Source organism: Apodemus sylvaticus, chromosome 9 (genome assembly GCF_947179515.1).
Source record: "Apodemus sylvaticus chromosome 9, mApoSyl1.1, whole genome shotgun sequence".
In the NCBI taxonomy this organism is placed as follows: domain Eukaryota; kingdom Metazoa; phylum Chordata; class Mammalia; order Rodentia; family Muridae; genus Apodemus; species Apodemus sylvaticus.
The window spans coordinates 14372566-14388340 of NC_067480.1; positions in this window are offsets into that span (position 1 = coordinate 14372566).

Below are 15775 nucleotides of genomic sequence, written 5' to 3' on the forward strand. Positions count from 1 at the left end.
TTTACACTTTGGATAACCTAAGCCCAAGAGATATAATTTGAGAATATTTAATGATACCAACTTGTTCATCATTTAAGGATACTTAAACCTGTCTCTTTTTGTTTTCCAATTAGTAAACTAGTAGTATTTTTAGGAATGGTCTTTGTCTATCTTTTTAATGAGTCCTTGACATTCAAAGACCCGCTTAAAAATAATTTGTTAAATAAGGTATATAATTTTAAGCCAACCTTTTAAAACTTTTTTACCAGCTAGAAACATGGGTCAGCAGAAAAGAGTACTTGATGCTCTTGCTGATGACATAGGTTTAGTTCCCAGCATCTACATAATATCACAGTTAACTGTCTATAGCCACAGTTTCAGGATATTTGATGCCTTCTTCTGACTTCTATAGGTACCAGAATGTATGTGGTAGTCATATAAAATATGCAAATAAATACATATAACAAAATTAAATAAATTATTTAAAATTTTATTTTGTATATATATATATATATATATATATATAATTTATTTTTATAGTTTGCGTGCATAGGGGGATAAATGTGCACACAGTGAAATACCTGAAGAGGCAAGAAGTGTTAGATTTCTCTAGACGTATAGTTATAGGCAGTTGTGAGCCACTAGCTTCATGTGGATTCTGGGTATTGAACTCTAGTCCTATGGAATTGATGTATGTGGTATGTACTCCTAACCACTGAGTCATATCTACAGCTCAAATGTAATACATATCTTGACCAAATCAGTCTGTCATTTTCTCATTCCAGCTCTACTACCTATCTTCTATCTCCTTGTCCTACAAACTCCATGTCGAATCTTTTTATTATAACTCATCACATTCAGTAAGTCCTGCCTATACTTTCATGTGCGTGGCATTATCCACTGAAGGTAGGCAATATAAAATCAGTGTCACTAGAGAAAAGTGATTCTTCTTGCAACTGGCCGTCACTTACCTTTTACTCATTAGCTAAGAAGAGAGCAGTGGGATGGTCTCCTTTTCCATGCTGGGTTTATTAACTCTCTTGTTCTCATGAAGGTTTTCTGCAGGCCACCATAGCTGTTGTGAGTTCTTTGGAACAGCGATGCTATGTCCTGGGGCCAACTGTTTCTAATACTGCTCTGCATCTACCTCCTCTCAAAATTCTTTCTATATCTCTCCTGATATTCCCTGAACCTAGGGATTTTTATGAGTTCTAACCTTGGTCGCATAATCATAGTCTGAAATTTTAAGCACTTCGACAAGTTAGGATGCTCTGTATTACTCATTCCTCTCTGAAATAAGATGCATATAATCAAAGCTGAAAGCAGCACAAATCTGTAGGAATCAGCATAAACATTTTAAAAGGTGGTTTGACAGTATGGGCATTTGGAAAAACATTCATTAACTCTCTTCTAGGGCTAATGGCATCTGTAGCCATAGTTTAAACCATGGTACAATACCAGGCAAAATTTCCCTGCTGTGAGTATGTCTTAAATCTCACCAACAGTTTTACTACTATGGTACAAGGACTACACCTTATCTAGAAGGTCATTACTATGAAATGCAGCATACGACAATGGGTAAAACCATTATTATTATTATTATTATTACATACATGATCTACTATACATACATACTATGCATACATGATCTACTATAATTTCCTTTTTGCAGGACTTGCATGATCATAGTTTCCCATGTAGCTCTGCAAGCACAGTTCCTTCTGGCTAGCCCTTCTCCTGCCCTGTATTACAGTTCTCACTATTCTACAACCACCTGCAGCTTTGTGTTCCCATTTTTCTTCTCCACTTTCACTTCACCTATGATTGGTTATCATCCTTTCCCAACGGCAACAAGTACCCCATCGGGTAGACTGTTCCCTTTAGTTCTATTTTACTATGAAGGTAGGTTTACATGTTTCCTACTGTTTTAAGACTGAGACTCCTCTATTTGGAATCTGTGTAAAGGTTCAGGAAGGCTGCATATCTCTTAATGTTTTAGTGGTTGCTGATTCATCATTCACTTCTGAATTGAGGTTGATTGATACTGAGCTTTTATATATTATTATTGTCTAGGGAGAACATTATTATAAGGTTATATTATTGAAATAAATAGAATTGTTGGCCAAACACAAATCGGTAACTAGACCTGGAAAGGAAGCTTTACTCAGATTTGCCATTATTACTGCAGTTGAAATAAGAAGGGCAGACCTTGGGCCGTCAGAGTGGATGAAGCTTTCTAAAACCTCAACATACTTTGAACATAAGACAAAACTAAAATGACTTAAGAAGGTACAAAGAAAAACAGTCATTTCAGCCTTGAAAGTAGTAGAAAAGTATTAAAGTGTCCCAGAGTGTCAGTATATCTTCAAAATCATTTTCAAACAACAAAGAAAGAGCAAGCTTACTTACTGCATATAAGAATTTGAACCTCGCCTGGCAGTGGTAGCACATGCCTGTAATACCAGCACTTGGGAGGCAGAGGCAGGAGAATTTCTGAGTTCAAGGCCAGCCTGGTCTACAGAGTGAGATCCAAGACAGCCAGGGCTACATAGACTAATTCTGTCTTAGAAAAACCAATGGGAAAAAAAAAAGAATTCGAACCTCATTATCTTAATATTTATTGCACAACTTTTTCTTCTTTCAAGTAGAGTTCTTTTGTTTCACCATTTGAAATCATTTTTTCAGCTTCAAAATGAAGACACATTTGTATTTGTGTGTGTGTTTGTGTGTGTGTGTGTTTCTTTAAACACTAATGAAAATATCCACTCCAAAAAACAAAACACAAAGTCAAACTGTAACAATACACATGTAGTAGTAACATTTGGGCATGCAAATCACACATATGCACATGCATAAGTGTGAGATAATCAGTCATGAGAAAGGCTTCAAAATCACCTATGAAAACACCAGTTCCACCAGTATTTAGAATAATGGCTTCCAGGAATGATAGACATTAGAGTACAGGTAATTACAGCATTATGGTTCACAGATGGTTTTAACATTAACTGGTTGGTCTTTCCAAATCAGTATCATCCTCAGTTTGTATTTGTTTGTTAGCATGGTTTATATATATATGTGTGTGTGAAATTTATATGTACCTTCCTGCTGCTGCTGCTGCTGCTGCTGCTGCTGTTTTTGTCTCTGCTTTCTTTGGAAAAAAGTCTGATTTTGAGAAATTTTCAAATCATTTTACTTGGGTGATTATAATGTTTGGAATTAGAATGGATGATGGAAACGACCCATGCGTGCTAGGACATTACACAGAAGGTATTATTGAGGCCCGGAAGACATGACTGATCAAATAGTGTTACATCAGTGCAAGTAGTGACATTTCTATATTAAGAATGAAAATGAAACAGATATAGATCATGTGAATATTAACATTGTCATCTTTCTTGCCCTAGGTTCAGAACACAGCAAGCAAAAAATAAAATATTAAAGTGATGTTGGTTTTTACATCCCTACAAATAAAACCTTAAATCTAGACTGACCCAAAAAATTATTCAGGAGAGTAATAGATGTGAACAGTTTATATTAAACCTACAGGCAAATTAAAAGTTGGCAATGGAAAATACAAAATAATAAGAATATCGTGCTTTCTATGACAGTACTACAATGGGCTAAATTTGAGTTTATTTTAATAATATATCTTTTAAAAGCCCAGATATGTTCATGTTTTCTCCATTTATACACACTTTATGCATGTTATATATTTAGTTCATTTGGAATATTTTAAATTATATCCATTATAATCATCTAAAATATTCTATTACTCCATCATTTCAATGATTATCAAATTTACAATTGCAATTTTCTTTTTAGAGATAAGATTCCAGGCAGTTCAGACTTGCCTGAAGCTTTATATGTATGTGTGGGTATCTTTTATAGCCATGTTGTCTCCACTGCACGTATCTTAGTTTTGCAGATATATATCACCACACTCAGTGGAAATTTTTAATTGAATATTTTATTTTCAGAGTTAAGTTGTTTTTTTGTGGTTTTTTTTTGTTTTTTTTTTTTAGATAAGGTAAACCTTATGTACCATTCACCCAATTTCAAGCTTACTGTAGAAATTGCAGTCTCTTAATACAGTCTGAGGCTTCCCAATCATGCCTGTTCTCTGAGAAGCCCAACTAGCAGCTGACTGAGACAGAAGCAAATACTACCACACAACTATTGGGCCGAAGTTAGGGAACTAATCTGTGGTTGAATTAAGGAAGTGCTGAGGTAAGCTGAGGAGGGTGATCCCAGAGGAAGACTAGCAGTCTCAGCTAACCTGGACCCCCTGAGATTTCTCAGATACTGAGCCACCAACCAAACAGCATAAACAAGCTAATCTGAGGCCCCAAGACATATATAGCAGAGGACTGCCTGGTCTGGCTTCAGTGGGAGAAGATGCACCTAACCTGGGAGGTACTCAAAGACCCAGGGAGTGAAGAGGCCTGGTGTGGGCGTGGGCGTGGGTGTGGGGGTGGCATCTTATTGGAGACAGGGAGGAGGAGGAATAGGATAAGGAATTGTGGGAGGGCAGATGGGGAGGAGGGAGGATAGGGAGGTAATGAGTGGACTATAAAGTAATAAAAAATAAAAATAATTTAAAAAAGAAGTAAAAGGAAAGATAAATTCCCTTTAAGTTTACTGAATAACCAAGACTACTTATTATCTTCACTCTTTTTCTTCAGTCATGCTTAATTTTGGCTATAACTTACAAAAATAACTCCTGAGTTCTTACATTATTACAACAACTAATGGTTTTCCTGTGATGCTATGAGAGCCTGAGAGTCTGTTCATTTTTTTCCCACCAAGTGTTAAGCACTAACCAAGCACTCTCTAACCACTGATGATATAGATATTTCTCTGAATCTCATCTCTCAGAAAAATTGTATTGCACGCAGTCCACATTTTTCCTGAGCATTCCTAACCTATGACAGAATCCTAGCTGGAAAGGGAAGTACATAATCATTTGTATATTTCATTCTTTAGCTAATTCTCCTAATTCTTTTATGTTCCACTTAATTCTTCTTTGAATAAACATCCTAACATTACTTCACAATAAATGTTCTTTTCTATAAGAGGCTAAATAAAAATGGTTGGATTTATAATTATAGTTAAAAGAAGAGTTAGTGAACTATATTTGCAAGTTTAATAATAAGTTCTATGAATTCAAAAGTATTATTTTCATTTCCATATCAGGAGTTCATCCATATTCTAGTTTTATACAATAACAACTTGAGATCTATTTGAGCTATTAAATTATATTTCTCCTTTAAGATACTATTAGTGAAAATGAATCATAAATATTTGTGTCAGAAATTTTGAATCAAGAGTAATTATATACATTTAATAACATCATGCATAAAATTTATCTACAAGTTATTTACTTAACATGGAATATCTCAGTCATGAATCTGTCTTGCAGAAGGAATTCAACTGAGAATACTGTCAAATATTTCAAGCTTATAACTATGACAAATTGCTTGTTACTTATATGGGAATATCTGAAATAGACTAGCCTGTTTCTTAATAATAAAATTAAATTGTATTAAAGTACAAAAACTACATAAAGTATAAAAGTATGCTATATTTTATATAGCAAAGAACCTTGTTATATATGATGCAATATAATTGAGAAATACCAGTAGTGATATATCATATTAAGCATACAATTAAACAATTTGAGAGTTAATAATCAAAAACAATGTTAGAATTACATTTAAAAAGCATTTTGTTTTATAATTTAAATTATTTGTGTGTGTGTCACTATGCACTGTGTGTGTGTATGTGTGTGTGTGTGTCTGTGTATGTCTGTGTATATCTGTATGTGAGCATGTAATCAAGAGTAGGAGGCCCTTGGAGACCAAATATTTTAGATTTTTCTCTGGAGCTGGAGTTGTAGTTAATTATGAGCCCAAGGACATGAGGCTCTATATAGAACTCAGGCAATATGTACAAGCAATATGTATTATTAACCTCTAAGCTATCTCTCTAACCTATTTATTTAATTTTTCATGTATTTACAATTGTAATTTTTATTAAAATAATTACATCATTTCTATCATCATTTCTCTCCTTCAAATCCCTTCTATATATACTCCAATTTTTCTTTTTTTTATTACCTAATTTCTTTTTCTTCTATATTCTTTATTTACAGTCCAAATGATTTCCCCTTTCCAGGTTCCCCCCTCCTCATAAGTCCCATAAGCCCTCTTCCCTCTTTCTGTTCCCCAATCAATCCCCTCCCACTTCACTGTCCTGGTAATCCCCTACAATGCTGCATCAAGCCTTTCCAGAACCAGGGCCCTCTCCTTCCTTCTTCTTGGGAATCATTTGATATGTGAATTTTATCTTAGATATTCAGAGCTTCTGGGCTAATATTCACTTATTAATGACTGCATTTCATGTGTGTTCTTTTATGATTGGGTTACCTCTCTTAGGATTTTATTTTCCAGTTCCAACCATTTGCCTAAGAATTTCATGAATTCATTGTTTTTAATTGCTGTGTAGTATTCCATAAACTGCATGATACTGGTACAGTGACAGGCAGGTAGATCAATGGAATAGAATTGAAAACCCAGAAATGAACCCACACACCAATGGTCTCTTCATCTTGAACAAAGGAGCTAAAACCAACCAGTGGAAAAAAGATAGCCTTTTCAACAAATGGTGCTGGCTCAACTTGAGGTCAGCATGCAGAAAAATGCAAATTGATCCATTCTTATCTCCTTGTACTACGCTCAACTCCAAGTGGATCAAGGACCTCCATATAAAACTAGGCACATTGAAACTAATAGAAAAGAAACTGGGGAAGAGCATTGAGCACATGGGCACAGGGGAAAATTTCCTGAACAGAACACCAATAGCTTATGCTCTAAGATCAACAATTGATAAATGGGACCTCATAAAATTATAAAGCTTCTATAAGGCAAAGAACGCTATCAATAGGACAAAACAGCAACCAACAAATTGGGAAAAGATCTTTACCAATCCTACATCTGACAGAGGGCTTATGTCCAATATATACAAAGAACTCAAGAAATTTCCTCAGAAATCTGGGCATGACACTTCAGGAGGTCCCTGCTATACCACTCCTGGGCATATACCCAGAGGATTCCCCAGCATGCAATAAGGACACATGCTCCACTATGTTCATAGCAGCCTTATTTATAATAGCCAGAAGCTGGAAAGAATCCAGATGTCCCTCAATGGAGGAATGGATATACTCCAATTTTCTGTCTTTCAAATTCATAGCTTCCTTTTCCTTTAACTGTTGTTACACACACACACACACACACACACACACTCCAACAAACATTATATTTCAACTGCTGGTTGCTTCCCTCCTTTGGAAGCTTCTTTGGTACCTTGTGGTACCATTAACACTAGTCTTCATGGAGAAGGTATTTAGGTCAGATCCAGCTCAAGTCCTCAAAAGGAGCTTAATCTACTCCTGAGTTTCAGGCTAAATAAGGGCATCAGTAATAGTTCACAATATTTTGGGAATCTTGTGAGTTATAATTGTTAATGAAGTAATAGTGTTGAAAGTAATATAAAAATTAATCAGCTCATAAACATGGGAAATAGTATAAAGTGCCAATTTCCAATGAATCCTTAGAAAAGGTGCATCATCCTTAACTGTAATGGTACATTTGTTTACAAATTTTTAGTGGAGCAGTTCAGAAGAAGTCTCAAAGTTTTAAAAAATACACTTAGCAACTTGCTTTCAAAGACAGGAAAATGTATTATCAGATATATTTAAATCTCACTTCCTTTTGAGTCATTTTTTTATTCGATATATTTTTTATTTACATTTCAAATGATTTCCCCTTGTCTGGCTCTCCACTCCCTGAAAGTCCCATAAGCCCTCTTCCCTCCCTTTATTCCCCCATTCAAACCTTCCCACTTCCCTGTTCTGGTATTCCCCTATAATGCTGCACTGAGTCTTTCCAGAAACAGGGACCACTCCTCCGTTCCTCTTGGACATCAATTAATATGTGTGTTATGTCTTGGGTATTCCACATTTCTAGGCTAATATCCACATATCAGTGAATGCATACCATAATTGATCTTTTGAGACTGGGTTGCCTCACTTAGTATAATGTTCTCCAGATCCATCCATTTGTCTAAGGATTTCATGAATTCATTGTTTCTGATAGCTGAATAGTACTCCATTGTGTAAATATACCACATTTTTTTGTATCCATTCCTCCGTTGAGGGACACCTGGGTTCTTTCCAGCTTCTGGCTATTACAAATAGGGCTGCTATGAACATAGTGGAGCATGTGACTTTATTGCATGCTGGGGAATCCGCTGGGTATATGCCCAGGAGTGGTATAGCAGGGTCCTCCGGAAGTGTCATGCCCTGATTTCTGAGGAACCGCCAGACTGATTTCCAAAGTGGTTGTACCATCTTGCAATCCCACCAGCAGTGGAGGAGTGTTCCTCTTTTTCCACATCCTTGCCAACACCTGCTGTGTCCTGAGTTTTTACCCTTAGCCATTCTGACTGGTGTGCGGTGAAATCTCAGGGTTGTTTTGATTTGCATTCCCCTAATGACTAATGATGTTGAACATTTCTTAAGGTGCTTCTCAGCTATCTGACGTTCTTCATGGAAAAATTATTTGTTTAGCTCCATACCCCACTCTTTAATAGGGTTATTTGGTTTGCTTGGGTCTACCTTCTTGAGTTCTTTGTATATATTAGATATTAGCCCTCTGTCAGATTTAGGGTTGGTGAAGACCCTTTCCCAATCTGTTGATTGACGTTTTGTCCTTTTGACAGTGTCCTTTGCCTTACAGAAACTTTGTAATTTTATGAGGTCCCATTTGTCAATTCTTGATCTTAGAGCATAAGCTATTGGTGTTCTGTTCAGGAACTTTTCCCCTGTGCCCATGTCCTCAAGGGTCTTCCCCAGTTTCTTTTCTATTAGTTTCAGTGTGTCAGGTTTTATGTGGAGGTCCTTGATCCATTTGGAGTTGAGCTTAGTACAAGGAGATAAGAATGGATCAATTCACATTCTTCTGCATCCTGACCTCCAACTGAACCAGAAACATTTGTTGAAAAGGCTATCTTTTTTCCACTGGATGTTTTCAGCTCCTTTGTGGAAAATCAAGTGATCATAGGTGTGTGGGTTCATTTCTGGATCTTCAATCCTATTCCATTGATCCACTTGCCTGACATTGAACCAATACCATGCAGTTTTTATAACTATTGCTCTGTAGTAATGTTTGAGGTCTGGGATACTGATTCCCACAGAAGTTCTTTTACTATTGAGAATAGTTTTAGCTATCCTGGGTTTTTTGTTATTCCAGATGAATTTGAAAATTGTTCTTTCTTTTTTTTCTGTTTTTATTTTTTTTTGTTTTTATTTATTGATATATTTATTTACATTTCAAATGATTTCCCCTTTTCTGGACCCCCACTCCCCAAAAGTCTCATCAGTCCCCTTCCCTCCCCCTGTTTTCCTTTCTAACTCTATGAAGAACTGAGTTGAGATTTTGATGTGGATTGCTTTGAATCTGTAGATTGCTTTTGGCAAGATGGCCATTTTAACTATATTAATCCTGCCAATCCAAGAGCATGGAAGATTTTTCCATTTTCTGAGGTCTTCTTCTATTTCCTTCTTCAGAGATCTGAAGTTTTTGTGATATAGTTCTTTCACTTGTTTGGTTAGAGTCACACCAAGATACTTTATGCTGTTTGTGGCTATTGTGAGGGATTTCATTTCCCAAATTTCTTTCTAAGTCTGCATATCCTTTGAGTATAGAAAGGCTACTGAGGAAGTCATTTTTTAAGGTTGTCAGAATCAACAATTTTAAGTACAAGGTGATTTTTCACTTTCAAAATCACAAGAAAAATAATGTTATTATATAATGCACATAGTATTACATGGGTTTAAGATTGAAAATTAAAGTCAGTGATAACAGTTGGAATTAACTAAAACCTGAAAATGGAGACCACGCCTGTGAATTACTTTAGCTTAATTTGAAGTGAAAAAGTCCACTCCTTTTTTAATATATGTGTGTGTGTATACATATATAATATTTTCTTTATTTACATTTCAAATGATTTCCCCTATCCTGGTTAACTTCCCAAAATACCTTATCCCATTTCCTCTTCCTCCTGCTCACTAACCCACCCACTCCCACTTCCCTGTCCTAGTATTCCCCTATACTGGCATATCAAGCTTTCTCAGGAACAAGAGCCTCATCTGTATGACAAGAACTTCAAGATTCTGAAGAAAAAAAATGGAAGATTTCAGAAGATGGAAAGATCTATGCTCGTTGATTGGCTGGATTAATATAGTAAAAATGGCAATCTTGCCAAAAGCAATCTAAAGATTCAACGCAATCCTCATCAAAATTCCAACTCAATTATTCAGAGAGCTGGAAAGAGCAATTTGCAAATTCATCTGGGATAACAAAAAAATCCAGGATAACAAAAACTATTCTCAACAATAAAAGAACTTCTGGCAGAATTACCATCCCTGACATCAAGCTGTACTACAGAGCAATCGTGATAATACCTGCATAGCATTGGTACAGTGAAAAGTCTACTTCTAAGGCACATCTTTGAGGTAGAAAGACATATCTTTGATCTAGATTTCTGAGCCAGATCTAATCTGACCCATGCCTTATGCTAGAAGCCTATATAAGAACATGGAAGAAGGAAACCTTTGTACTTGTATGGTTACTCTAGCTCACGAGTAAATACATTCTTTCATGGGCATTAAAGCCTATTTCTTCAGGATTCCTGAATATACTGAAGTCCAAATGAGATATCTAGCTTCATGGACTGAGTAATTATTGTATTCTTGGGCATTCTTTCTATTGGAAAGCATTGTTGAATTAGCTTGACATCAATTGATAAGTAATTCTAATAAGCCCCCCTTTTATTTCATATATATATATATTATTCCTTTTATTAATCCTGCACTGATTGGATATTTTTCAATTGATCAGTAATACAGTCTATCAGTAGATAAATTTATCTCTGATTCTGTGTAAATCATAAAATATATTAATGAAATAAAATTTCACATTTAATGAAATATACAGATTTCATTGTTAGTTACATATATCATTGAGCAATTTTGTCTAGTAAACATTGTTATAATTATAGAAATGCTATCATTAAAAATGCATAGGTCTGAAACTCATTAGAAAGTATAAGACTGTTATTTGTACTCTATGGTTTAAAAATACACATTTTACTGTATGTTATTTAAGAAAAAGACAATCACTGCATTAGAAATAAAAGAAATGGCTATCTTTTTTCCACTGGATGTTTTCAGCTCCTTTGTCGAAGATCAAGTGACCATCACTGTGTGGACTCATTTCTGGATCTTCAAATCTATTCTGTTGGTCCACTTGTCTGTCACTGTACCAATACCATGCAATTTTTAACACTATTGCTCTGTAGTATTGCTTGAAGTCAGGGATACTGATTCCCCCAGAATTTCTTTTCTTGTTGAGAATAGTTTTAGCTACCCTGGGTTTTTTGTTATTCCAGATGAATTTGAGAATTGATTTTTCTAACTCTGTGAAGAACTGAGTTGGGATTTTGATGGGGATTGCATTGAATCTGTAGATCATTTTTGGCAAGATGGCCGTTTTAACTATGTTAATCCTGCTGATCCACCAGCATGACAGATTTTTCCATTTTCTGAGGTGTTCTTCGATTTCCTTCTTCAGAGACCTGAAGTTCTTTCACTTGTTTGGTTAGAATCACACCAAGATACTTTTATTGTTTGTGGCTATTTTGAAGGGTGTCGTTTTCCTAACTTCTTTCTCAGCCTGCTTATCCTTTGAGTATAGGAAGGCAACTGATTTGCTTGAGTTGATTTTATAACCAGCCACTTTGCTGAAGTTGTTTATCAGCTGTAGGAGTTCTCTTGTGGAGGTTTTCTGGTCACTTAAGTAGACTATCATGTCATCAGCAAATAGTGATAATTTCACTTCTTCCTTTTCAATTTGTATCCCCTTGACCTCCTTATGTTGTCTAATTGCTCTATCTAGAACTTCAAGTACTATATTGAAAAGATATGGAGAGAGAGGACACCCTTATCTAGTCCCTGATTTTAGTGGGATTGCTTCAAGTTTCTGTCCATTTAGTTTGATGTTGGCTACCGGTTTGCTGTATATTGCTTTAACGATGTTTAGGTATGGGCCTTGAATTCCTGTTCTTTCCAAGACTTTCAGCATCATGAAAGGATGCTGAATTTTGTCAAATGTTTTTTCTGCATCTAATGAGATGATCATATGGTTTTTTTCTTTGAGTTCGTTTAATTAGTGGATAGCATTGACCGATTTCCTTATATTGAACCGTCCCTGGATCCCTGGGATGAAGCCTACTTGATCATGGTGGATGATCATTTTGATGTGTTCTTGGATTCGGTTGGCAAGAATTTTATTCAGTATTTTTGCATCAATATTCGTAAGGGAAATTGGCCTGAAGTTTTCTTTCTTTGTTGGATCTTTGTGTGGTTTTGGTATCAGCGTAATTGTGGCTTCATAGAACGAGTTCGGTAGAGTTCCTTCTGTTTCTATTTTTGTGGAATAGTTTGAAGAGTATTGGTGTTAGGTCTTCTTTGAAGGTCTGATAGAATTCTGCACTGAAGCCATCTGGTCCCGTGCCTTTTTTTGGTTGGGAGACTTTCTATAACCCTTTTTATTTCTTCGGGTATTATGGGACTGTTTAGATGATCTATTTGATCCTGATTTGGTTTTGGTGTCAGATATCTGTCTAGGAAACTGTCCATTTCCTCCACATTCTCCAGTTGTGTTGAGTATAGGATTTTGCAGTAGGATCTAATGATTTTTTGAATTTCCTCAGTTTCTGTTGTTATATCTCCCTTTTCATTTCTAAGTTTGTTAATCCGGATACTGTCTTTTTGCCCTTTGGTTAGTCTGGCTAAGGGTTTATGTATCTTGTTGATTTTCTCAAAGAACCAGCTCCTGGTTTTGTTGATTCTTTGTATGGTTCTCTTTGTTTCTACTTGATTGATTTCAGCCCGGAGTTTGATGATTTCCTGCCTTCTACTCCTCCTGGGTGAAATAGCTTCTTTTTGTTCCAGGGCTTTCAGGTGTGTCATTAAGCTGTTAGTGTATGCTCTCTCCATTTTCTTTTTGGAGGCACTCAGGGCATTGTGTCCCATAGATTTGGGTATGTTGTGTCTTCATTTTCATTAAGTTCTAAAAAGTCTTTAATTTCTTTATTTCTTCCTTGACCAAGGTATCATTGAGTACAATATTGTTCAGTTTCCACGTGTATGTGGGTTTTTCTGTTGTTTTTGCTGCTATTGAAAACCACTTTTACTCCATAGTGATCTGATAGGAGGCATGGGATTAGTTCAATCTTCTTATATTTGTTGAGGTCTGTCTTGTGACCAATTATATGGAAGATTTTGGAGAAGGTACCATGAGGCGCTAAGAAAAAGGTATATTCTTTTGCTTTAGGATAGAATGTTTATATATATATATATATATATATATATATATATATATATATATATATATATATATATAAAATCTAATTGGTCCAAAGCTTCAATTATTTTCACTGTGTCCTTGTTCAGTTTCTGTTTTCCTGATCGGTCCATTGAGGAAAGTGCAGTGTTGAAGTCACCCACAATTATTGTGTTAGGTACAATGTGTGCTTTGAGCTTTAGTAAAGTTTCTTTTATGAATGAGTGTGCTGTTGCATTTGGGGCATAGATGTTCAGGATTGAGAGTTCTTCTTGTATTTTTCTTTTAACCAGCAAGAAGTGTCCCTCAGAGTTTCTTTTGATGACTTTTGGTTGAAAGTCAGTTTTATCTGATATTGGAATGGCCACTCCATCTTGTTTCCTGAGACAATTTGCTTGTAAAATTGTCTTCCAGCCTTTTACTCTAAGGTAGTGTTTGTCTTTGACCCTGAGGTGTGTGAAAAAAAGATAGCCTTTTCAAGAAATGATGCTGGTTCAATTGGAGGTCAGCATGCAGAAGAATGCGAATTGATCCATTCTTATCTCCATGTACTAAACTTCACTCCAAGTGGATCAAGGACCTCCATGTAAAACCAGACACACTGAAACTAATAGAAAAGAAACTGGGGAAGACCCTTGAGGACATGGGCACAGGGGAAAAGTTCCTGAACAGATCACCAATAGCTTATGCTCTAAGATCAAGAATTGACAAATGGGACCTCATAAAATTACAAAGTTTCTGTAAGGCAAAGACACTGTTAAAAGGACAAAATGGCAGCCATCAAATTGAAAAAGGATATTCACCAACCCTACTTCTGATAGAGGGCTAATATCCAATATATACAAAGAACTCAAGAAGTTAGACCCCAGGGAACCAAATAACCCTATTAAAAAATGGGGTACAGATCTAAACAAAGAATTTTCACCTGAAGAAATTTGGACGGCCGAGAGGCACCTTAAGAAGTGCTCAACATCATTAGTCATTAGGGAAATGCAGATCAAAACAACCCTGAGATTTCACCCTCCAACAGTCAGAATGGCTAAGTTCAAAAACTCAGGAGACAGCAGGTGTTGGCGAGGATGTGGAGAAAGAGGAACACTCCTCCACTGCTGGTGGGGCTGTAAGATGGTACAACCACTTTGGAAATCAGTCTGGTGCTTCCTCAGAAAACTGGACATGACACTTCCAGAGGACCCTGCTATACCGCTCCTGGGCATATACCCAAAGTATTCCCCGGCATCCAATAAAGACACATGCTCCATTATGTTCATAGCAGCCTTATTTATAATAGCCAGAAGCTGGAAAGAACCCAGATGCCCCTCAAAGGAGGAATGGATACAGGAAATGTGGTATATTTACACAATGGAATACTACTCAGCAATTAGAAACAATGAATTCACAAAATTTTTAGGCAAATGGTTTGATCTGGAAAATATCATCCTAAGTGAGGTAACCAAGTCACAAAAGAATACACATGGAATGCAATCTCTGATAGGTGGATATTAATTAGCCCAGAAGCCCTGAATACCCAAGGCACAAATTGCATAACAAATGACTCCCATGAAGAAGTATGGAGAGGGTCCTGATCCTGGAAAGGATTGATCTAGCATTGGAGGGGAATATAAGGACAGAGAAAAAGGAGGGAGGTGATTGGAGAATGGATGGAGAGAAGAAGGTTCATGGGGCATATGGGGAGGGGGGATCCGGGAAAGGGGAAATCATTTGGAATGTAAACAAAGAATATAGAAAATAAAAATATTTAAAAAAAAGACTAAATAAATGTTAGTCTTATTTACAAGTGTCCTCCAGAAAAGGAAAATTTAATGATATACAAATTAAAAATGATATACAAATGAAAATATATGTAATATATAATATTGCTGTTTACCAACACCAAAAGTGTCTCTTATGTACAGTGGATTAAATTGTATAGTTCCCATTATTATCTGATGATATGTGTGTATTTTTAGGTATTATTGTCTTTGCTTTGACTAGACTATTTTAAACTTCTACCGATGAGAGCTAAACTGTCGACTATAATTGTGAGTGACAATCATTCCATTAAAAAAAAAAGAAATAAAAGAAATAAGGAAAAGAAATTAATTCAAGAAGTAGGTTGCCTGGATGAGATGTTTGGAATATCTATCTCTTAAAATTGACTTAAAAAAAAAAAAGCAATGTTAGAGAATAAAATATAGAGACATGCGTGTTTCCATGAAGAAATCTTGGTCTGAAAGAACTGACTACCTGAAAATTTTAAATAATAAAGCTTATGGAATAATTTTCTCAAAACTTATAAAAGTCTTTATTAGAATATTCAGTAATTCTGGTAT